The sequence below is a fragment of the Chiloscyllium plagiosum genome, unplaced genomic scaffold (genome assembly GCF_037043375.1).
Source record: "Chiloscyllium plagiosum isolate Xiang-an unplaced genomic scaffold, Cpla_swu_hap1 HiC_scaffold_6, whole genome shotgun sequence".
NCBI lineage: Eukaryota > Metazoa > Chordata > Chondrichthyes > Orectolobiformes > Hemiscylliidae > Chiloscyllium > Chiloscyllium plagiosum.
In genome coordinates, this window is record NW_028270144.1 from 27195851 (window position 1) to 27222169 (window position 26319).

The window sequence follows — 26319 nt, forward strand, 5'->3', positions numbered from 1 at the left end:
CTTTTTGGTGGTTTGGGTAGAGAAGGTGATTGACAGGATTGTGGAGAAAAGCAGCATACAAAATGATTGATTCTTAACAGTTCTCTAGAGTGGATGAGCAAGGCATTCAGTAGTATCAAAATTACTACAAAGGTTGAATGTACATCACCACCAACTCAGATGAAGAAACCAAATTGTTATTATCAATGATATCCAACTTCCAACCATCAACTACTGCATTAATCATCTTCCTTCAATCATAAGATCATTTGTGAGGTTGTTCACTAATACTTGCAGTATTTGCATCCTTTGACAGGGCTGCAGATATGAAGCAAGGAAAGTGAGGCAGGTTAGATGAAGTGGTTCTACATAAACAACTTCACCTTCCGAGGACGATAAAACTGAATGTGAATTCATGCTCCAGAATAATGATCTTTACTGTGCTTTTTATATGTTAGTTTTGAAGAGAGGGACTGCAAAGGGTAATGAAGTACTGATTACATTTCAATTAGATTATATAAATGGAAACCATTTGGGAAAAAGTTTGATTTTTCTTACGGGATGTGAGCATCACTGGCAAGGGCATCATTTGTTGCAATACCCAATTGCTCTTGAATGGAGTGGCTTTGAAAGATGATTGGAGAGGGCAATTAAGAATCAATTATATTCCTGTGGGTCAGAAGACTAACTTTATATTCCAGGTGTGGTGGTGAGATTTGAACCCAGAGCATTAACCTGGACCTCCTAGTAATGTTGCCAATGCATCACCATTGCCCACTATCATTGTACAGGTTTTCCAAGGTCATCCAGCCTCCATGTCACGCAACCACCCTCCTGGGACTTAACCATAGACCCCTGCCTTTGCCAAAAGTGATCTAAAATTATTTTCTCCACATGGGAGAGCAGCTAATGAAAGTGCAACGGACACTTGCACCGTCTCCAATTAATAATGATGAAGCCTGAGGCCCAATTTTGGGACGGTCTTGAGTGTCCTGGATCAGGGAGTCTTGCAGTGACATTGTTGGTTTTACTCCTGTGCCTTTGCACTAAAACACTTATACCGTAAAGACTGTCTGTCCCTCAAGACTAACTCTATTATGAGATCACTAAGTGATCAATACCATCCACAATATTTCTCAATCTGTTTTGGCTTATAAAGGAACCTAACTGCCTGTTCAATTCATAAATACCATCTACTTCCATGACTTCCTTGGTAACTTATTGTAACTCTTATGCCTTTTAAATGTCTTTTTTTTTGTTTCCTTTCATATTCTTCACTTAATTTTATAAATTTGGTTCTCTTTCATTAAAAATGGAATATCAAAGTGAGCAGTTTGCCTGAACGGATTGTGTTCATTCTCATCATAAACTTCATCATTTTACTTTGAACAATTCAAAATCTCTTTGCTAAGAATAACTTCAATTTCTGAATGTTTCTTTCACACTCAAATCTCTGCTGCTCAATTTCATTACTTGTCTCTGTACCTTTTTCTAACAAGATTGACATCTTATTGTTATTGGTAACACTGTAGCTAATCGATAGACACTGTGATAAGATTGTTACAGTAGTGAAAAGGATTAGATAGGGTAGGTATCATGAAACTACTTTCTCTGATGTGGAAATTCAGAGGTTTGGGTCATAACCTTGAAATTTGAATTAGGCTTAAAAGTGAAGCATTTTCTCATGCAAAGGCTAGTGAAAATCTGAAGTTCTAAACTGTCCTTGGAAATGGTTTTGGTTAGTGGATTAGTTGAATTTTTAAAATTTTAGATTGATACATATTAATTGTCAAGAATATCAAGGGACATGGATTAAAGATGAGCAAATGAAGTCAAGTACAACATCTCATAGAATGGCTGAATAGGCTTGAGGGTTGAATAGGCTATGGAATAGATAAGTGTGCTGAGAAAGTAAGGCCTTAATGGATATTTTGTTGAATATTGTGAACATTAAAAATTGTTTGAACATGGAGTTTGGGAATATTTCAGTGGATAACTCTATAGACATAGGTGGCAAGAATAGAAGCATCTGAGCAAGCAGGAGTTTATAGAATAGTTATGGACGAGGAGATGGGAAGGCGGGTAATTACAGACAAGAGTATTGACTTATTTTGTTAAGTGTGTCTCAACTGTTATCTACTGAAAAAAATTACCTGTGAGTTGAGGCCTCCTTTTTTTGCGACCAAGCTCAATGTTCTCTGACTTTATCTTCTGTAATGTTCTGCTTTATTCTTTTAATGTGAAAATATAGAGCTTTCTCCATCTAATTTATCAGCACACCCTTAAGCTTCAGGATGCACGAAACATTTTGACATTTTAATATAATGAAGCAAGCAGCAATTAATCTTAGACTATGCAGAATTCTGATAGATTCTTCCAGGCACATCAAACAAAACATCAAAATTCCTGTAATTTTCTCGATTAAAATTTATGCAGTTCCACATGTTTCATTTATTACCATTGTTCCTTTCTACTTGGGTAGATCTCCCACAGTCATAGGTGATGAGTTCCAAGATCATCGCTGATCATTAATCAACCATCCTAACATGTGACCCTGATTAATTATGCTGATACATAATGGATTGTCACACGGTGAAAACATCATGATAGCAAGCATGAACATAGATGCTGAGGTGATTGGCATCACACATTATTTGGACATTTATTGAATGAATGCCTTTCCGATTAATTAAATGGAGGGGGGCTGGGGTCATTGATCAACACTTTCAATTCTTCATGAATTTCATCAATTGTTTCTTGCCCCTGTGGTAGTGCTGCCAATCCACATCATTGGACTGCTAACCTTTTTTTTTGCCCATGAAGATGATAATATAATACAAGGCCCGGAGTACAGATGTACCAATGGTTCTTCATAACGCTGTGCTGCCAACTTAGCAAAATGACAATGTTCCCCCAAAGATGCCTGAAAAAACCTAATGGCCAAAACATTTATGACACTTGTTGCTCTCATAGCTACAATGTTGTTCTCCTGTGGAAAGTGAGCCTTAGTTCACCAACCTATCATAATGACATAGGAATAAGAGTAAGTCATTCAATGTCTCATGTCTTAATCAATTAGACCATAATTGTGCTGTATCTTAAATACATCAACACTTCACGTGAGGAAATGTTACTTGCCATTACATCCCAGTGGCCTAGTTCAAAGCCAATTTACTCTAGACTCTTCTGCAGGGAAAAATAACTCACATGTAATCTTTTTTAATCATCTTAAATTGATAGGGAATAATAAATTATTCTCAATTTGATAAATACCTGCTTTAATTCATCTACCACTTAAAGCAGTCCATGCTCGAATGCATAAATATCTGGACAATATCCAGGTTTGGGCTGACAAGTGGCAAATAACATTTGTGCCACACAAATGCCAGGCTATGACCATTACCAATAAGAGACAGTCTAACCACCATCCCTTGACATTTAATAGTGTTACCATCACTGAATCCCCCATGATCAACATCCTAGTGGTTATCATTGACCAGAAACTCAACTGCACTCACCACATAAACACAGTAGGTCAGAGGCTAGGAATACTGCAGCAAGTAACTCACCTCCTGACTCCCAAATGCCTGTCCACCCATCTATAAAGCACAAGTCAGGAGTGTGATGCAATACTCCCCACTTGCCTGGATGAGTGCAGACCCAATAACACTCAAAAAGCTTGGTATCATCCAATACAAATCAGCGTGTTCGATTGGCAAGACATCCCCCTCCCACTCCACCGAGGATATGCAGGTCATTGGACTCATCCACCGCCAAACCACAACAACCCGACGGTCGGAGGAGGAGCGTCTTATCTTCCGACTGGGAACCCTCCAACCGCAGGGGATGAACTTGGACTTCACCAGTTTCTTCATCCCCCCTCCCCCCACCTTGTCTCAGCCGGATCCTTCCAGCCCGGCACCGCCTTCCTGACCTGCAGTCTTCTTCTTGACCTCTCCGCCTCCACCCTACTCCGACCTATCACCCTCACCTTGACCTCTTTCCACCTATCACATTTCCAACTCCCCTCCTCCAAGTCCCTCCTCCCTACCTTTTATCTTCTCCTGCTGAACACTCTCTGCTCATTCCTGAAGAAGGGCCTGTGCCCGAAACGTCGAATCTCCTGTTCCCTGGATGCTGCCTGACCTGCTGTGCTGTTCCAGCAATAAAGTTTCAACAAAGACATCCACTCCCTCCATTACTGACACTCAGCTGCAGCGTGCACTATCTACAAGATGCACTGCAGAAATTCACCAATGATCCTCAGGCAGCACATTTTAAACCCATAATCACTTCCATCTAGACGGTCAAGGGCAACAGATATTGCGGAACACCACTACCTTCACGTTCCCCTCCAAGTCACTCACAATCCTGACCTGGAAATTTATATCACCATTCCTTAACTGGGGCACTGAGTCAAAACTCTAGAATTCTGTCCCTAATGGCACTGTCGGTCAACCCATAGCGTGTGGACTGCAGTGGTTCAAGAAGGAAGCTCATCACTACCTTCTTAATGGCAACCAGGAATGGGCAATAAATGCTGGCCCAGCCAGCGATACCCACCTCCCACAAATTAATAAATAAAAATAAATCTACCTTCTCTGATGGTATCCCTCTCCAAATTATTGATGGGAAGACAAATCTACATGGAGATTTTGAGTTCTATAAACCCAGTAGTCTAGAGTTTCCTTTTGTTTATTTGTTTTCTCACTGTTATTTGCCTGTATATGACCAAACTGGTGCAACAGTTCACAAAATTTCATTTACAATTACGTGCACTTTCCAGAATGTTTTGTGTTGAAGGCCCATACACCAGGAGAAAGTGAAGACTGCAGATGCTGGAGATTAGAGTCGAGAGTGTGGTGCTGGAAAAGCACAGCAGGGCAGGCAGTATCCAAGGAGCAGGAGAATCGAAATTTCGGGCATAAGCCCGTCCTCAGAAATTCCTGATTCTCCTGCTCCTTGGATGTTGCCTGACCTGCTGTGCTTTTCCAGGTCCGTACACCAGCCACAATACTGGCCATTTCCCTCAGGTCAAATTCATCACCATAATGTTAACAGACCTTCAAAATATTCTTTAAAATATGGTGATTTTTCAGTGCAAGGATACTGACTGGCAACTTTTAAATGTTAAGACAGGAGTCTTTATTGCATTCATTGAGGAGCAGACTAGTGAATGACAATGAAACTAGCAGATGTCTTTGTAGTTTTAAAGTTATTTTCAGTTGTTTAAATTAATTATCACGATGAATAATGTTCCTGTATCTTATTCTTTTCATTCTTAGATTCATCCTGGGATATGAATGTCACTACCAATGCCAGCACGTGTTGCCCATCCCTAATAGCCTTTGAACTGAATGGTTTGCTAAGTCATTTTAGGGAGCAATTAAGAGTGTACCTTGTTATTTTGAATTTCAAGTCACATGTAGGCCAGACCAGATAAGAATGGCACTTCTTCTTCCCAAAACAATTATATTCTCTGCACTGTACTAAATTCCCCCTTCAGCTGCAAAGCCCCTCAGTAGGCTATTATATTGAACAGGTCATGTTTCCTTTATTAATAGAGAAAATAATTGATGCAAAAAATTATGCTTTGATATGATAACAACTGATACTAATGTCCATGATGAATCATTGTTCTTCTCGATTTCTTTTTTTATTTACTTTAATTTGTTTAAAAAGACTTGTTGGCATTACTGGAGGAATTGAGTTTGGAAGAGTTATTGAGTCTGATTGAGTGAGAAACAGGCTTAACATTTCATTAAATCTTGCCAGCTTTATGTCTATGTGCATAATACTTAGACAGCCATCCATCAGTGACTTTAATAATTCTTCTTGACATACCTATACTTCAATTGATTTCAGAGAGAAAAGTATTGGGGAACAGAAACCAATAATGTGTAGCAAAAACAAAAGGATAAATGAAAGTTAATGACAACTCTTTGCAATAATTTATTTTTAGGAGTTACTAATTGCAAGCCTCCTTCTTTAATTCTTTTGCAAATAATTGAAATTGATTGCCCCATTATGAAAATATGATTCGTCGCCATTCATTATTAATTTTCAACCTGACACATCTAATTACATGCAAAATTTTCTCAGTTAAGTAAAACATTAAAAGCAAATGTGCTTCTTATACTGCATCTACAAGGTGGGGCCATTTTGCCTGAAGGACAAATTGGGAAGATTGGTAATTTCAGTAGAAATAATGCTGTTGAAATCTTACATTCTTTACATATCTAATAACCAAAGTCTCCAGTGATTATGTGGACTGAACTGTGGGATTTGCTGCTAAAATCAAATTATTTAACTCTTTTAACTGCTTTCTGGGGTTTACTGAGATGATTCGGGATGTTTACAGTAAAGACTGGTAGGGGAGAAGTAGGTTTCAGTTGATGAGACACTGGCACTGTACTGGAGAAAGTGGAATCTGTACAAATGTCACAATCTACAGCAGAATCGTGTTGGAGCTAATGTTGTAGTGAACCACATAATAAGAAACATAGAGGGAGCGATAAACCAAATAGTTGGGGCAAGGGGTCAATTTTAGAAGATAAGGCAATTCAAAGATTAGTGACAAGACAAGAGATAAAGGTGTTAATATGGCAATTGATAAATAGACCATAAAAGGAAGAGATAGAAAGTACATATCTAAATCTAAATCAACAGAGAAGGCTAGAGGTTATAAAAAGAATAAAAGGATAAAACTAAAGGTTTTATGTAGCATGTAGAATTCAGAACAAAACAGTAAGTGTAAATAGCAATAAATAAGTACAATCTGATAGCCATTACAGAGACATGGATGTTATAAATTGTGATCCGAATATTGAAGGGCACGAGACATCTTGGAAGGACAAGAAGTGAGGAAAAGGTAGAAAATTAACTCTGTTAATTAATGATAACATTAGTATAATACAGAGGGATAGCCTATGTTCATGAAACCAGAATGAGAACATGGATTTGGTGAATATGAAAATTATAAAGGAAAAACGTCACTGATGTGAGTGATGTACTGGTGCACTAACAGTAGTCACATAGAAAGATGTTGAATAAAGAAATAAATAATGAGAGCTTGACAGAAAGAATGGTGATAATCAGAGGAGATATTATTCTACATTTGGATAGGAAAAAATAGGTGGACAAAGGTAGCTAAAAGAAAAGTTCAAAGAATATTTTTGAGATAGTTTCTTAGAATAGCATGTTAGGAAGTTAATTGTTAGCAGGCTTTGCTAGACCTGGTATTGTTCAAAGAAATTGGATTTACTAATGACCTTATGGAGAAGGCACCCTGTGGGTAGCAACGTTCACAAATGATTGAATGTTTAATGCAGTTTGAGGGAGAAAAGAGTGGGTCAAAGATGAGTATTTCAAAGTAATTAACAATAATTATGAGACATGAAACCAGATCAAGCTAAAGTGAACTGACAAATTAAACTGAAATAGGTCAATAGAGATGCAATGGCAGACATTTAAGAGGATATTACATAATACACAGATTAGATAGGTTGCAATAGGAAAAGAAAGGAATCTTCCAAGGGGAGGATCCACCATCTATGGTTAAGAAGAAATTTCAAAGTAATAGGAAAAGCACATAATTTTGCAAAGGTGAGTGGCAGATCAGAAGAAAAAGAATTAACACAGTGAACATTGCTCCTACAGAAAATGTATCTGGGGAAGTAATCCAGGAAAACAAGGAGATGGCAGATCCATTGAACTGATACTTTGTATCAACCTTCACTGTAAAAGGATACGAGTAACACACCAGTTCTAATGAAGAGTCACTAGACTCAAAATGTTCACTCTGCTTTCTCTCAACAGATGCTGCCAAACCTGCTGAGTTTCTCTAACAATTTCTGTTTTTGTATTTAATAAAGAGACTTTATTCTGATGGAAGTTAGTCTATGCAAGTATAGTAGGAGATTGTAAGTGCAGTAGGATTACTGAAACCTAGTTTCACCACCCATACCCCTCTACCCTATCTCCTACATCACCCAAGAAGCATTGCACATAAGAGCTTGTTGGTGAATACTTACAGGTCAAGATGAGAGAAAACCAGCTCCCTGCCCTTATGCAGCATATGAGCCCTTGGTTTAACTTTGGACAGTGTGGTCTACAGGTTTTTTTTTCAGGTCATCTGTGATCACTTCTGCTTCATAGAGATGACTATGACCAATCTGTAATAACCAATGTCCTGTTCAAAACTACATGTGATCAGGATTTGTATCACACACAATTGGACACTGCAAATGTTTCTGATGCATGATTCTATGATTAAAGGTATCTTTAGCCTGTACAGTCTTAGAGCCTGATTAATGCATTTTCCCTTTGAAGGAAGTGGAAAATGTATGCTCCGACAAATAAAAAGACAATCACTCCACCAGCTCTGGGTGTGATCATAGATATTTTACATTTTCATTGTGCATTTATGATTCTTCTTAAATTGGAAAGTATCAGAGAGAGTGAGGAGCGGGCACAGCCTGGTAATCAGAGGCCTCCCAAATCCCCATGATCCTTTTACTGTCTGATCCCTGTTGACTGCATCAATACTGAGCTTCCACACATTCCCACTCAACTCTTGCATTTACATCTTACCTCTCAAAATAATCCCCTGAGCCCCAGCCCTATAGCTTCGTCACACAACCAATTATTCTTCGTCTATCCTTCCTTGAAAGTCAGGTTGATTGTGACCATTGAAGACATCTCCTCCTCCTCCATAATCGCATATCCCCCAGTATAATATTGTCTTGGGCCCATAATTACTGACTTGCCCCCTCCATCAAAATTATTGTCTCTTTTGCATCCCAGCAATTTGCCTCCAATCTGCACAATTCACTTCCCCAATTCACTACCACAACAGTGGCCTTTGATAACTTTCCATAATTGTCATTGAGCTGACCCTTCTGGCAGGTCATGGCTCATCCTCTGACCAACTTGGGTGGACAGTCCTGACCGTTGAGGGATTGGGCACCAGAGTGATCTCTATGCAGCTCTCTGACTGACTTACGGCAAATTAGTTGCACTGAAACTGCAGAAATGACCATGGCCCACTCCCCAGACTGTAAGGCTATGGATTCCCTGTTCCTGAGTGGTCGAAGCAACCAACTGAAAGTGTCAAAGTTCCTTGACTGAGATTAGACAATGCTGTTAATTAACTGCATTCCTGACTCTGTGAGCAAAGTGTGTTGGCAGCTGCATTAAAATGAAAGGTGCCAGTTCACTCCAAAAAACAGCATTGGAGTGTGTTGGAGAAAAGTCATGAAGATGCAGTGAGCTGGTGTGTGCCTGATCCCAATGTCTGTGGATGACGGGTGTGAACAGTTGTTGTCCGTGGAGCTCAATTGAGATGTATACGACTACTGTTGGAGATGGAGGCCCCAAGGAGCACACAGTGAGGTAGATCTGCCAAGTACCTACTCTGACATTCATATCAGGCACTGTGTCTACCCAGTTCCTCTCTAGCAGGTGGGGGAAGATGAAAATGCATATCAATGACCAGAGCTACTAGGCCTCGCGCAACATGGTTTCAGAATCAAACTTGGTTTCAGTCAATATTGAGAACATTGTAACTGCTGATCTCACTATATTTTCCCAAGCATGCCCACATTGTTTAGGGGCTGAGGAGATTCTACCCATCATTTCCAATAAGTGTTCAGGTTCACCACTATGATTGGTGAAGTTTATGTAATTTCTGGTTCCAGTTGAGGATCTGGAATGACTTTATTTGAACTGGCTTCACTGAGAAAGTCATCCTTTTGTTTTCTTTTTCACATGATGTCTAGGATGCTGTTTGCAGAAAGACAAAAGTCAGCATCGTAATTCTGCAGAATTGCACTCTGCATGTTATTGCTGATAATGTATACTACTGAGAAAATGTATTACTGATCATATTAAGGTTACAGTGAATTACAGGCATGTAAAGATGTGCATTTTTGTTCAATTTTGAATGTTAGTCTCTTGGGATGCAACATAAGATACCAGGAAGTGTATAAGTTGTGAATGATCATTCATATCTGAAGTATAAGCATGTGATTTTATTTTATGGCTTCATATGGTGGATTATTTAATGTGTAAAGTTTATCTTGAGGTAACATGCATGTATGCACCATATAGTCAGATTTCACACAATTATTATAGCAAAATACACAAACTGAAGGGACAGCTTTTTTTCTAAAAGGCACTGATTCAGAGTCGGAAAGTGACTCAGAAGATTCATTGCCACATTTGAGTAGAAAGGTGAGCACAGCAACTTGGTTCCCCGGATATACATTGAAGGTTCAATCAAGTTAAATGCTTCAATTTAATTCTAATAAACTTAAAAGTAAATTATGAAAACAAGGTTAAAGGTGTCAGCATGTACAAACCTGTGAGTTTGTTTTAACAGCTGAATTAATGTCAAGAAGTTGTGTAAGTGTAATAGAATGGACATAGATTTTAAACATTGTGTGTTTTTCCAAAGGGTTTACCAACCCAATCTATCACTTAGAGAGGTGTGCTCCCAGCATAGTGTGAATACTCTAAACATAAGCAAGATTTACACTAGCCATTTTGCATTATGTTATTGAATCAGGATGATTTGAACTGAATGCCTTTGGCAGTGCTTTTGCTCTCTATTTAGGTCCATTTCAGCACATATGTTGGATGGTACTAAACTATTAGCCCAGACTGATATGTCTGTTCTTTTTGCCGATCAATAAAAGGAAAACAGACTCAAAGAATACCATTAAAGTGCAACTCATACATCTCCGATCTGCAACCTGCCTAAATCACCCAGATTTTAAAAGCTATGTGCTTTTTTGAAGTCAAATTAGGGCAGTTCTGCACAGTGTACATCAGAAATTTCACTTCACTTCAGCTGCCAAAAGACAATAAATGTGAATTTTCAGCTACAGTGAACAGGGGCTCCTGTCTAGTTAACAGCTAACCATGGAAGTGAGATCCATGGTGCATGCACTGCAGACAGTAATAATGCATAGATTTAGAATATCCCTACTGAGTCCTCTCTTCAATAGATGATCCAAATCAAAATGTGATGAGTCTTCATGTAAAAATGCTGATTTGAATTTGATTTGGAATACATGTCATCCTCAATTAGCCTTTGCTTCATCAAAATGATCCTGCAAACACATAGAATGAATCTTTATTTCCTCTATTCCACATGGGAGGCTATTTGTCAGATTTAATATATTTCTACTCACGCTTTCCTGCATGTGCCTAGATTTCAGATCATTGGCTGAAAAATCTTAAATATGTTTTAGAAAAATAATCATAGCCATAAATTGCTGCTCTTTGTAGCATTAGATGAAAGATAGTCTGAACCACAAACACAAAACATAGGCTTTCTTTTGTGAACTGAGTCTTTTTATAGGTTTCTTCATTCAATAAAAGTGACTGTTTCCTGGAGGCAAATGCATTAGGCATGCTTCTTCAATCTGAAGCAAGCCCTTCATCATAATTATACATCTGAAAATTATTATGAAATTTAGAGAATGACAAAGTATTCAGAATTGTTTAGATGTTAAATGCCTGAAATGTTTAAAGTCTATTTTGGTTTGCAAAGATCAATGAAGAATAATCGCATTATTTATTTTTCCTTTTGAGATTTCTCTTCAAATATTTGCTGTGACTTTCCAGCAAAAATAAAACTTTCATGTTCATCGAGAATCCAAAGTCGTTTGCTTCCTAAGGAATTTAACTGATGTGATTTGCCTGATGCCTTGACCAATATTAGAACAACTGACATGTGATCATTGGGTAAGATCATAACATAATCTTAGGCAACATAATTATCAAAAAATATTAATTGTATGTATCCAGTAAAATTTTTATTCAACCACAAATACAAAGGGAGACAAATGCAATGACATTTTAAGGCAGTGAACAAATAATTTGCCTTGCTTTTCACTTGAATGAGACAAAAGCGTTAATACTTTGGGAGTCAGTCAAAGTTTTTAACAATATAAACTACATATTATAAATTTTGTGTAAAAGGTTTTAGGGTTAGGCAAAAATTACAAAGCTTTTTCTAATTTTGATTCTGGGCTTATTGTAACTTGTATGACAGTAATATTAGATTATTTAAAGGTTACTGCCATAGGTTAGTGCGTTTATTTATTCATTATAATACACCAACAATATTGAGTGATGCTGTGGAAAGGTGCACCATGTAGTTTCTAAACAATATTATTGGGCTCTCCATTGAGTAACAGCGCATTTAGCAGTACTTGAAAGAAGAAAATGGTGCAGGGCCCAATCAACCAATGATTACATATGTTTAGATGAGGGAAAAGGAGCAAAACATCTGACCTAAATAAATAGTGGCATGACCTCCACAAATCAGGATTCAAGAACATCTCACACCCAGAAGTTTTATTGATAGTTGAATAGTTTCATCATGGACAGAATGTGAAGTGAATGGACTTGCAAATGATCTGATAGAAATCTGAAACAAAAGAAGGAAGATATTTGAGAAAGCTGGAAAAAGGTCAAGGGATTTTTTTTAATGAGGTTAGATGACCACAGATATGTCTATTACTGAGGTGGTTTGAAATTGAGAAGCAACTGATAGATGTGTTTTCGTGTCCATGCTAATTATCTGATGCCAGATAATTTTGTCCCCAAAATGTGATTCAGGAATTTGCCAACAGTAAGTATGACATTCCAATGGTTCTGTTCTTTAGTTTGTTGTATATCTTAATCAGGATGATCAATTAGCTAATGTTTCAACAATGCTGAGATTTATTCTGGATCATTAAATAACATCACATGCCATTTTTCTACATTCCAATTCTATATAGCCTTTTATTCTTTATTCATCTTATATGTGATTTCTTTGCATTAGCTTTCTTGCATTCCTAGTCAACCTTCTTTGAGTGTTCTCTGTGGTAAGAAGTTCCAAAGAATCACAACCCTCTGAGAGAAGAAATTCCTCCTCATTTTAGTCTTAAATTGATGCCTCTTTATTCTGACACTATATCCTCAGGCCCTAAACTCTTTATGAGGAGAAATACCCTCTCAGCATTTACCCTGTTTTGCCCCTTAAGAATCCAATAAGTTTCAATGAGATAATCTTTCATTCTTCTAAAGTCGGACGAGTCAAGTCCCAACTTGTTTAACTTTTGCTCATAAGACAATTTCCACTTACTGGGGATCATATTAGTGAATGTAGTCAAGGCTGTCTCATAGGTCCCTTATTACTCACTGACTTGCACCTACTTAGAAACTCACAGCATCCTCACTTTGCCTTGCTATGTATTTCAGCACTTTTCCCACTCAGTTGCAATTTAATAGCACACAATACCACTGAGTTACTTCACTGTTTAGCACAGACAAAAAGGAGGAATACTGGTTAGCAGTCATAGTCTAGAGTGTGAACACTTTGTTGCAGACTACAATACTACATTAATCCCACACCAGCACCATGTGCCAGAAATATATGGAGTTAACACACTACCCCAACAATATATATAACAAACAGCTATATCTCAAAATGTAAGAGGACTGATTTTCAGTGAAGTCCAGTGTGTCATCTTCAATCATCAGGTCCTGGCGCAGTAAGTCGAGAGTAGCCTTTGAGATCAGTCTAGGAGGTAAGTCTCAGTCTGTCAGCTTCCCAGGATGGTCAGAGTAGGAATCCTCTGCTGAAGAGCTAAATGTCAGGCACCGACCACCAGCACATCACTCTCTTTTTATCCTGTTGTGGACTGTTTTCTCCTGGAATGAGAGAAGGACTGATGTTAAGTGAGTTGGTAGTTGGTGATACAGCTGTCAGTTTGGGTGCAGGTGGAGGAAAAGTGGTTAGGAGTTTCAAGTGAGTGAGTAGACAGCACAGAGGCCACCTGGGCTTAGTGGTGTCGGGAGTTGGGCCAGGTGAGTGAGGATAGATGTTGCGTGCAATAATGAGAATAGCAGAGCATGAGCCTTGATCGGTGCAGAGATTGTGATTGTGAAATAGCAGAGAGAAGATGTTGGCACTTACAGTGGTAATGCTGAGGAGATAAAGTATCTTCTTCCTACAGTACTGGGCATTCTTTCAGATGGCTGAGACTGCATTGACTCAGGTGGAAGCTTCAGACTACTCTGATGTCACAGCCTTCCTTGACACTCCTGTGGGAACAGAATGTCCCTTCTCTGTACATCTAGCGCCCAAGGACTTCTAAGTCCCTGTCCACAAAGTTGGGCAGCAATTTCCTCTTATCTGCCATGTCCAAAGCAAATGGTACAAATCATGCAGTGCACCTCCACATTAACCACACTTGATTAGGTGCACAACGTTGCATTAATCCATCTGGATAAAAATACTTCCTGATATGTTCAGTGGGAAAATTGGACGAACCTCAGACGTAAGGGCGGTGGTAAGTAGTTAATAAGGCAGGTTTAGGATGATTGAAGATGGATTATTCACTAGCCATCAAGTGGGAATGTGAAGAGAAACCCTCCATGAATCTCAGTCCTTTCCCAAATCCAGCACAGTCAGAAATGAAGCTCCAAATTCTTTCTATCATACGACTGACCTGTTACTCTTACTGTTCTACTCTTACGGTCTGCCGTTGGTGTGTTTTGGAAGGATAAACAGGTTGATAATCAACCTGTCTGGTCACATTATGAAAGCACTGTCCTTGGCATCAACTTCTGGAGTGGAATTTGAACTCAGAATTTTTGGCTCTGTGACAGAAATGCTAACAGTTCACCACAAGGACCTCCCCCATTTAAATATATTGTAAACAGACTTTGTTGCTGGAAAATTAGCAATTTGTTTTAGTTCTGTCCCATTTCCAATATATTGGAGATACTATGGTGTCACTGGGAATTCTGCAGGTTTTAATACCATGCTAAAATTAACATATTTATGCGCCAATAGTGGCGAGACACTTGTAGATGGTAACTAGCGTGTTGTTAAACTCATTGAACGGTGCAAACATTAGCATTTACAAGGATAAGAATGGACGATTAATCTGCTGCTGACATTTGTGTTGTGTGTATGGATTGCAGAATGATACGTTTTAAGAAAAATTATCTTACTTATGCATGCAGCTTTCAAAAAGAAAATGAATTGCTTGGGATTAAATTGATTTTCTTGTTTTTGCCTCTACATTTAAAGTCATAAATACATTTACTCTTTATATATATGAATCTAATATATACATACATATAATATGAAATTTTATATTTGAGAGCAGTGAATCAAATGTCAAAATGTCCAGTCTAGGCTTTTAGCAGAATATTGAACTATCTTGTTACTCACTGTTAAATATGCAGTCAACCAGAGTGGAATGCTTAAATGTGCTGAATACCTCCTAACTCATCAAGTGCAAATGGAAAATCTTTCAATTTAATCTTTCTCAGCAGCATCAGTACTCAAGCAATTTTTTTTTGCAATAAAAGTAAGCACTTAGGGCAAAACCAACACAATCTATGTGACTTGATATCTCAGTGCTGGTAGACAACACTTTCTCTGGACTTCTGTTTTGTCTTGCAGTTTATTACGGGGATCACCAGTTTGTGTGTACATCAGTTTGAGTTTGTTTATTAGCCACATAAAAGCATTAATACAAAATGTATGTGTTCAACATAGGTCAATTCATACAATTGTCCCAAAAATGCTCTATGAAGCATGAACATCAGCAGGACCACAAATTAGCTACCATGAGGATCTGTTACACTGAAGTCTCTTTTATGCTCAAAATATAATAAGCGGATAATTATTGAACACAGTTAGCATCTTTAAGACAATTGCTTGAAGCACAAACTTATCATTTTGTGCATAAAATATACATATATTCTGACTCACCATCTTCAATGCTGAGCACTGATTTTTTTTTGATAAAATTCATAAATAAAGAATGCCTTTAGAATTTGCATTATTTTATATTTCAGTTGCCCCATCCGATCCCAGTAGTGCTGACAACAGCAGCAAGTCCAGGGACACAGCTCCAGCCCTGTATGACCTCATCTAACCAGTTGTCATCGATGGAACTGGAAAATGAGCATCAATGAATAATGTAACTATGGGTGCCATTATAGAAAAGCGAGTCAACACATGTTTTTCCTAGTACATGCTTCCACGCATGGGAACCTTAGGCTGGGTGTCACTGTTGTTCACACTTGCTTTTGAATCACAAGGTTTTTGAGTTCAACTCTCTCTCTGGAACATGAGCACAGAACTCAACATTGCCACTCCAGGATAGTACTGAGGGAACACTAGTCTTTTGGACAGGTTGTTAACCTGAGGCCTTGCCTGCACTCTGAGTTGGATATACAGTGTGCTATTTCAAGGAAGAACAGGGAAGATATTCTCAGTGTACTAAACAACATTTCATGCTCACTTCACATTAACAAATCATATTATCATAGAATCCCTACAGTGTGGAAGCAGGCCATTCAACCCATCAAGTCACATTGACCCTCTGAACAGCAAGCCACCCAGACCCCCTCTCCTACCCTAGAGCGCTGCATTTCCTATGGCTAATCCACTCAGCCTGCACATCTCTGGATGCAATGGCGCAATTTAGCATGGCCAAACAACCTAACCTGCACATCTTTGGACTGTGGAAGGAAACCAGAGCACTTAGGAGAAACCCACACAAGCAAGGGCAGAATGTGTAAACTCCACACAGACAGTTGCCCAAGGCTGGAATTGAACCCAGGTCCCTGACACAGTGAGGTAGCAGTGCTAACCACTGAGCCGCCATGCCACCCAAATTACTTGAAAATCTTCAAATTGTTGTTTGTGGGACCTTACTGTGTGCTTCGTGGTGACAATGTTTTCATATCACAAAGAGATATCACTTCAAAAATAATCTGTTGGCAGTAATGTTTTCTGATATCTCCAGTGACCATGAAAGATGCCATATAAAAGCAAACCTCTCACAAGAAAACAAGAATTAGGAGCAGGAAAAGGCAACTTGAACCTCATCCACCAATCAATAAGCTGATCTGATTGTGGCCCTGCCTGACAGCTCACTTTTACCCTTGACTCCCTTCTCAGTCAAGAGTCTATCAAACTTGGTCCTGAGTATATTTCCATACTCTCTTTTGTTCTTCCTCTTTTTCTGAAACTGTACCGAATGAGTTAAAATCGCACCCATATATTCTGTTTTCATCTTGTAAAAGTTACATGAGTTGGAAAATACAGTTTTCATTAAGATAAGTGCTAGAAAATGGAATATTTCCAGTTTAAAATTGCAGTATCAGTATCAAGCTGACCCAGGTTATTTATAACAGCGGTTACATCCAAAATAAAGCTCCTCTCAATCTGAGCCAATAATGTGCTCATCCTCATAGAGACTTTTTTTTTATTTATTGCACACGCTACTGCTTTTTATGATGTTATGGGTGATAGAGTTAGATTCAGTCCACCCTTTGCTCAGTTATGAGCAGTGTGAAGCTCACAACTTCTCAGTCAAAAGTATTCTGAAATGATTTATATACGACAATTGTGGATGATAGAATAGCAGTGGAACCAGCAATCTGGGACTGGGAGAGGAGGAAAGGATACATTCACAAATATAGAGCAAAGCCTGGAATTGGCAGTTGATCACAAATTTAGTGAATGCGGAAGTTCCTTCTGCACTCCCTACACCATCTTTTACAGGTAGGTCCCAGTCTTGTTTAGTAATTTAATCCAGCACAGTTTAACTAGGTCTAGTTGAAGGCTGGCGACTTCTGTTGTTGGCCCAAAATTGATCCCAAACAGAATTACTTTCAAAAGAACAAAAGAGAAGTACAGCAATGGGCAGGCCCTTTTGCCCTCCAAGCCTGCGCTGATCATCATGTCCCAACTAAACTAAAATACAAACCTTCTGCCCTCATTCTGTCCATATCCCTCTATTCTTTCCCGTTCATGTAACCATCCAGATGCCTCTTAAATGTCACCAAAGTGCCTGCTTCTACCAGCTCTTCTGCCAGTGCCTTCCAGGCTCCTACCACTCTCGTACATCTCTATTAAACTTTCCCCCTCTCACCTTGAACCTGTACCCCCTTGTAATTGAAACTTCAACCCTGGGAAAAAGCCTCTGACGACCTACCCTATCTATGCCTCTCATAACTTTGTATCATTTGGAGGTGCCAGTGTTGGACTGGGGGTATACAAGGTTAAAAATCACACACCACCAGGTTATAGTCCAACAGGTTTATTTGGAAGCACCGGTTTTTGGAGCGCTGCTCCTTCATGAGGTGGTAAGGACCAGCACTCCAAAAGCTAGTGCTTCCAAATAAACCTGTTGGACTATAACCTGATGTTGTGTGATTTTTAACATTATTTTGTTAACCTCTATCAGGTCACCTCTCTGCTGCCATATTTCCAACAAAAACAATCCTACTCTTTTTAACCTTTCCTCAAAGCCAATGTCCTCGAGACCAGACAATGTATTGGTGAACCTTCTCTGCATTCTCTCCAAAGCTTCCACACACTTCTGGTAGTGTGGCGATCAAAACTGTACACAATACTCCAAATAAGAGTTTTATACAGCTACAACACGGTTTGTCAACTTTTGAATTCCATGCCCAAGCTGATGAAAGCAAACATACCATATGCTTTCTTAATCACCTCAGCCACCTGTGTTGCCACTTTTAAGGAACTGTGGACCTGCACCAGATCTTTCTGTATTTTAATGTTCCTAAGGGTTCTGCCTTTTACAGTATAATTCACACCTGAATTTGATCTTCCAAAATGCACTACTTCGCATTTGCCTGGATTAAATCCCATCTGCCATTTCTGTGCCCAAATTACCAATCTATCTATATCCTGTTGTATCCTTTCATAATCATCGGCCCTATCAGCAACTCCACCAATCAGACCACCCACATTTTCCTCCAGATCATTTATATATACTACAAACAACAGAGAACATAAGACTGATACCTGTGAAATACCACTAGTTACCAGTCTCCACTCTGAAAAACATTCTTCCACCGCTACCCTCTGTCTTCTATGACCAAGCCAGTTTTGTATCCATCTCGCCAGCCCACCCTGAATCCCATGCGATTTTAGTTTTTGTACCAATCTGCCATGTGGAACTTTATCAAATGCCTTACTGAAGTCTATATAAACTACATCTATAGCCTTTCCCTCATCAATTATCTTGGTCACCTCTTCAAAAACTTCAATCAGGTTGGTGAGACATGACCTTCCTCATACAAAACCATGCTGCCTGTCACTAATTAGTCTGTTTTCTTCCAAACATGTGTTTATCTTGTCCCTCAGTATCTTCTCCAAGAGCTTCCCCACCACAGACATAATGCTCACCAACTTATAACTTCCTGTATTATCCCTTCTTCCTTTCTTAAACAAGGGAACAAAATTGGCTAATCCTCAGTCCTCGAGAGCCTCACTTATGGTCAAAGAGGATGTGAAGATATCTGCTGATGCCCCAACTATTTCTTCCCTTGCCTCTCGTAGTAACCTGGGATAGATCTCATGTAGCCCTGGAGACTTGTCTACCTTAATGCAATTTAGGACACCCAAACCATCCTCCTTCGATATATTGACATTCACTTGAGCATTCACACACTCATTCCTGACCTCAACATCAGTCATGTCCTTCTCCTTGGTGAATACCAATGCAAAGTACTCATTAAGGATGTCTCCTACTTTCTGTGGCTCCAGGCATAACATCCCTCCTTTGTCCTTGAGTGGACCCACTCTTTTCCTTGCTACCCTCTTTCTTCTGATACATGAATAAAAAGCCTTGGGATTCTCCTTGACCCTGTTTGCTCATGACATTTCATAGCCCCTTTTAGCCTTCATTTTTTCCATATTTAAGTTTCTTTCCAATTTCTCTATACTCCCACAGAGTTTATAGCTGCCTAGATCTATCATGTGCTTTCTTTCTTGCTTTGACTAAGCTTGCAATTTCCCTTGTCATCCATGATTCCTAAATCCTGCCATTCCTATTCTCTTGTTTTGCAGGAAAATGTATGTCCTGCACTTTAATCAATTGGTCTTTAAAAGACTTGCCCGCAAATAACTGCTCCCAAACCACTTTCTCTGGTTTCTGTCTAATTTGGATACAATTGGCTCTTGCCCAATTAAGCACCCTCACCAGAGGGTCACTCTTGTCTTTGTCTATGACTACTTGAAATCTTATGGAGTTATGGTCACTAAGCCCAAAATGGTCTCCTACTGAAACATCAATCACCTGTCTTGGCTCATTCCCCAATACCCAACTCTAGCATGGCCTCCTCTGTGTTGGATTGTCAGCATACTGTCTCAAAGAGCCCTCCTGGACACATCTAACAAATTGGTCTCCATCTGAGCCCCTGGCTTTAAGGGAGGGAGTCCCAGTCAATAAGAGGCAAGTTGAAGTTAGCCACCAAAACTACCCTGCTTTTTTCACACTTTTCCAGTATCTGACTACATATTTGCTCCTCTGTCTATAGAATGCTCCTAACATTGTAATTTCACCCTTCCTCTTCCTGAGCTCAACCCATAATGCCTCACTGCAAAATCCCTCCAGTGGCTCCTCCCTCAACACAGCTGTAATGTGATCCCGAATTAGCAATGCAACTCCCCCACCCCTTTTGTTTCCCTTTCTGTCTCATCTAAAACAATGATATTCTGGAAGATGCCAGGCAGTTACCTGACCTTCTACAGATATTGTTCACTGTTCAACAACTCTATCTTCAACTCATTAAGATTCTCCTAATCTATCACCAGTTACTCCAAAATTTCTAGCTGCAAGTAGAATACATACCTCTTTTTGTGTCTGTGAAAGGCATCACTCCAACTATTTTACTGAATCCTTTTTTATGACTCAACATGATGCTTTAATCTTATTACGTAGTGATTTAGTTTCTGGGCAAAATACAACTGCCAATATGATCTGAATGTTCCTGTATACTATATTTGCTCTTGTAACAATTGCAATGAAGATTGTGTTCCTAATGAGATGTGTGTCTTGAAATTTATGAACAACACTAGATATTTGCACTACCATAAGATCTCAGACCTACTCATAGTCTGGATTCTGTGTTTCCTGACTACATAGAGCAAAGATATTGTAACTGCAAGCAGGCTACTGTAATTACAACTTCTACTGCTATAGAACGTGGTGCGAGTATTTTTATACTGGAATGTTATCTGTCATTATGTTATCTAACTGCCCTAAACATACACGATGTGTCTCATGTGCAATGATACAACTGATGTTGGAGCAGGAACTCCAGATCCTTTAGCTTCTTCTATCCTGTGGCTCAGTTAGAGTACATTCGCTTCTGAGTCAGGAGATTTAGTATTCATGTGTTACTTCAAGAATTAAGCACAAAGTCTAGACCAGCACTCCTAATACAGGAAATGCAACACTATTGGAGATAATATTTTGTGGATGAGATGTTGAATTGAGGGCCTAACTGTCGTCTTCACTGGATGTCAAAGGTCCCACGGCACTATTCTGAAGAAGTGCAAAGGGATTTTCCTGAGTGATCTGAAAAATATTTATTCCTCGCCAAACAACATCACAAAAACAGATAGCTCAGTCATTGTCATATTGCTTCTTGTGAGGGTTTGCCGTGTGCAAGTTGTCTGCCTCATTTCCTTCAGTACAACTGTGACTACACTTCAAAAATACTTCACTGACTGTAAAATGCTTTTGGATGTGCAACAAAAGGCCTTATTTAAATGCAAATCCTTCTTTTTCTTTCTCTTCATTTCACTAACCAGATCTGTGTCTGATCACAGACTGAGAAAATCAATATGAAGTTGAATACTCTACCATTAGTCCTAAATAAAAGTGGGTTGGAATGACAAGCAGAATCAAAATAGCTGACTCGTCTAAATTAAAGTCAGGCATCTTTTCATTGCTAATTTAACATAGAGACAGTCATCAAAATGACCACCATAAATTAATTAAAATCCATGGAGCAGATTTTGCACTGAGTTGAGGAGGAACCTTTTTCTCCAAGAAGGATGTGGACTTCCTGCACAGTGAAGTATTTGAGGCTACCCCGTTGAATGTTTTTAAGACAAAGATAGATAGATTTTTGAACAGTAAAGATTTAAGTGTTATGGTGAGTGGGGGAATAAGCGGTCCTGAGTCCACAAATCGATCAGCCATGATCTTATTGAATGGCAGAGCAAGCTTGAGGGGCCAGATGGCCTACTCCTGCTCCTATTGCTTGTGTTCTTATGAGCGGATTTTCCAGATCCAATTCATGTTAATAACTATTTTTAATTTTCTTTAGATTACCTACAGTGTGGAAACAGGCTCTTCGGCCCAACAAGTCCACACCGACCCTCCGAAGAGCAACCCACCCAGACCCATTCCTCTACATTCACCCCTTCACCTAACACTATGGGCAATTTAGCATGGCCAATTCACCTAACCGGCACATTTTTGGACTGTGGGAGAAAACTGGAGCAAACCCATGCAGGCACAGGGAGAATGTGCAAACTCCACACAGTGTGTAGCCTGAGGCAGGAATTGAACCCGGGTCTCTGGCACTGTGAGGTAGCAGTGCTAACCACTGTGCCACCATGCTGCCCATCTTGACTTTAAAATAATTAGAGAAATTATGTAGTTGACTCTTTCCAGTTGCTCTGGTGTGCATATTATCTTAATGTAGCATGCTCAAAATGTAAAGTTATTTAACTTCCACCAAGGAGAAGAAGTGTTTGCAATATGGGCAAAGATTCTTCTTTGACCAGAGTTAAAATATGAGCAATCTTAATTTTTCTAAGGGCATTCCCTTCTACAGAAACTTTATTCACATTTCTGATTAAGCAGGGCATGATTCAGACTATACCAGGCACAAATGGTAAATATCAATTTCTTATTGCAATTGAAGCATGACGCTTAATTAATTTCAGAATTGATTTTAAACTTATGTAGGTCAAAGATAATTGTCTACAATTAAAATAAATGTTACAGTTGAAAATTAAGCACTAAAATAGTTTTCACAATTATTTTGTTTCATTAAAAGGTCCATTCTTCCACTCCAGATCCCAGTTCTGATACTGGGAGAATGAAATGGAGACATGGTCCAGTTAAAACATTACATCCTGAATCTTGTTTTAACACTAGTTCAGACTCGTTACTTTCATTGGCGCACATACCATAAAAAGGCAGAAGAATTTCACTGGATAGGAGAAGTCTTGTTCACTGCCTGGACAGCAGACTTGGGTGGGGTCATAAAAGCAGGAAATGCTAGCAATATTCAACAGACATCATCTGTGCAGAAAGAAAGAGCACCAACCTTTCAGATCAGTGAACTTACATCAGAACTCAATTCCCAGAAAGAAAAGCAGATAAGACTTAGTCCAGACCATCTTGCATCAAAATGGGCCATCACTACGACCACTACTTCATTTCCAAGTTTTATTGATTTTCTCCTTTGGTTTGTGGGATAATTGCCTGTCCAGGCTGGCTGAGTTTGTTCCAAACATTTATTATTCTATAATTGCTGAGTTGTCTGTTCCACTGAATTATCCACTAAACAGTGAAGGTGAAATTTTCCAAATTATTTAATCAGGAACTTCAGCAAATGAAACTATTTTTACACAATAATCTAGAAACTGGATTAGGAAGCTTCAGTTTTACAGTGAACAAATGGTTGCTGGAATCTCAATATGACAGGAGACACATTAACAGGAACCATTCAATCGGTGCTCAGGATTTGCTGTATGCCATATTGGCTATAGTGCTTGGCTGAATCAGGCATTAGGCTCATTGCCACAGACAATCGGGCCTACTGACAGAGGTCTTTTCGTATATGTTCTCAATTGACTGCAGCATGAGCACTGCAGATTTCTCAAGTGAACAGCATCCAGCCATGGCAAAAGATGAGGAGATTTCTATTTTTCTCTTGGTGAAAGTAGGCGAATCCTGGTGCAGTCTGGAGGCCAGGTGCTTGGGCGACTGTTTGGGAAGGTCTGTAATGTTGGACTTGTTAATTTATTTATTTTTCTAATGTTTTCCTAAGAATTGGCACTTCAGAATCTATAAGTAGGCGCCTTTGAACCTAAGATGGTGGCTTGTAAACTTTTCACTGTACTCATGTGACAATAAGGGGAGAAGGTGAGGTCTGCAGATGCTGGAGATCAAAGTTGAAACTTTATTGCTGGAACAGCACAGCAGGTCAGGCAGCATCCAGGGAACAGGAGATTCGACGTTTCGGGCACAGGCCCTTCTTCATGTGACAATAAATCGAATTCTAATTCTGCTCTCCAGATTATTGCAGTGGCTGCGTTTTTAAATTCATTCAAGACTTAGTTAGATAATTTTTGGACAGACAGAGGAGTGAAATTTTATGTGACCCGAGCAGGAAATAGGATTTGAGATCACAACCATATAAGCCACAGTCTTATTGAATGGTGGAGAAGGTTAGAAGGGCCGATTGACCTACACTTACCTCTACGTTCTTACCTTCTGATGTAACGTAAGCATCTTATGTGTATAATAACTCTGCGACTCTTTATGCCACCAGGACAAAACAGCATCCACTGGCAAATGTCTCCAAACTGTTAAAATTGGCTTGCTTCAAATTATCTGAATGCAGAACCAGAACTAGCAACTGTGCCCCTTCCCACACTCTTCTGACTAATCCCTACCTACACCCATCCTCTCAGATTTCGGATTGATCTAATGATAGTACTTGAAAACTGATTTTCACCTTTCTCCTGCCTGATGATGCTTGCCTTTTGACATTCAGTTGGTGCTGCAAAATGCCATGGTGGAAAGTAGGGGTTAGGTAAGGTATAGGCCTCTTGCTCATCACTTTTCACAGGACAGCTGACAGTTTCCACAGGCTTTGGTCAAGCCAATTTCCAAGCCACAATGCAAACAGTGAACAAAGTTGTTTCACTTTAGGCCACGCTGCTTTTTTCAGCTTTCCTAAAAACTGACAATGCCTTTCTTTACAATTAATTAGGTAAAAACATAGATCCATTTGATAAATTATAAATTTGGACAGCTACAATTATTAATGTCACTGAAATAAAATCTTGCTGATAGACTTAGGATCCTAAGTCATGCCAGGCACGTAGGAAGATGGTTGTGATTGTTGGAGGTCAGTCATCTCAGCATCTGGAAATCTCTGCAGACATTCCTCAGGGTAGTATCCTTGGTAACTATCTTTAGCTGATTCATCAATGATCTTCGCTCCAACGTAAGGTCAGAAGCGGAGATGTTTGCCAATGATTGCACAATATTCAGCACCATTTACAATTCCTCAGACACTAAAACTGTCTATATCCAAATGCAGCAAGATCTGGACAATATCCAAGCTCCTGCTAACAAGTGGCAAGGAATATTCATGCCACAGAATAACTATCTTCAACAAGAGAGAACCGAACCATCACTTCTTCATATGCAATGACATTACCATCACTGAATACCCCACTATCAATAGCTTGGTGTTACCATTGAACAAATTAAAATGATCTGAATTAATCATGTGAATATTGTGGTCACAACAGCAGTTCAGAAGGTAGGAAGCCTTCAAGGTATCTCACTTCCTATCTCTTTGAAGCACATTCTAGTCAATATGGCTGACAGATCACCCCAAGCACAGACTGTGATCCCTGCTTACATATCTCAAGTCATATTGGACATTTCAGCAACCATTTGTTGCCTGTGAAACTGGGGCTTCCTAATTCAGTTTCTAAATTATTGTGTCAGTAAGTTTTATTTGATAAAATTCCTGATTAAATAATGTTGGGAAATTTTCATCTACAAACCATAAGTCAGGATGAAATATTCCCCACTTGGCTGGATGAGTGCAGCTCCAAAAATGCTTTATAAGCTGACACCATCTAGAACAAAGCAGCCCATTTGATTGGTACCGCATCCACAAATATTCACATCCTCCACCACTGTTGGTCAATAACAGCAGCATGTGCTATTATCAGATGCACTGCAGAAATTTGGGGGCAATGATAGCCTGGTGGCATTATTGCTGGGCTGTTACTCCCGAGACCCAGGTAATGCACTGGGAACATGGGTTGGAATCCTGCTATGGCAGATGGTGGAATTTAAAGTCCATTAAAAAATCTGGAAGCTATCATCCTTATTTTGTCTGATCTACGTGTGACTCCAGATCCACAGCAATGTTGTTGACTCTTAATTGCTGTTTGGGCAATTAGGGATGGACAGTAAATGCTGCCTGTGAAGATTAGAGTGGTGCTGGAAAGGCATAGCAGGTCAGGCAGCACCCTAGGAGCAGGAAAATTGACATTTCAGGCAAAAGCCCTTCATCAGGAATGCTCCTCATTCCTGATGAAGAGCTTTTGACCAAAACGTCGATTCTCCTGCTCCTCGGATGCTGCCTGACCTGCTGTGACTTTCCACACCACTCTAATCTTTAATCTCCAGCGTCTGCAGTGCCCACTTCTGCCTAGTAAATGCTGCC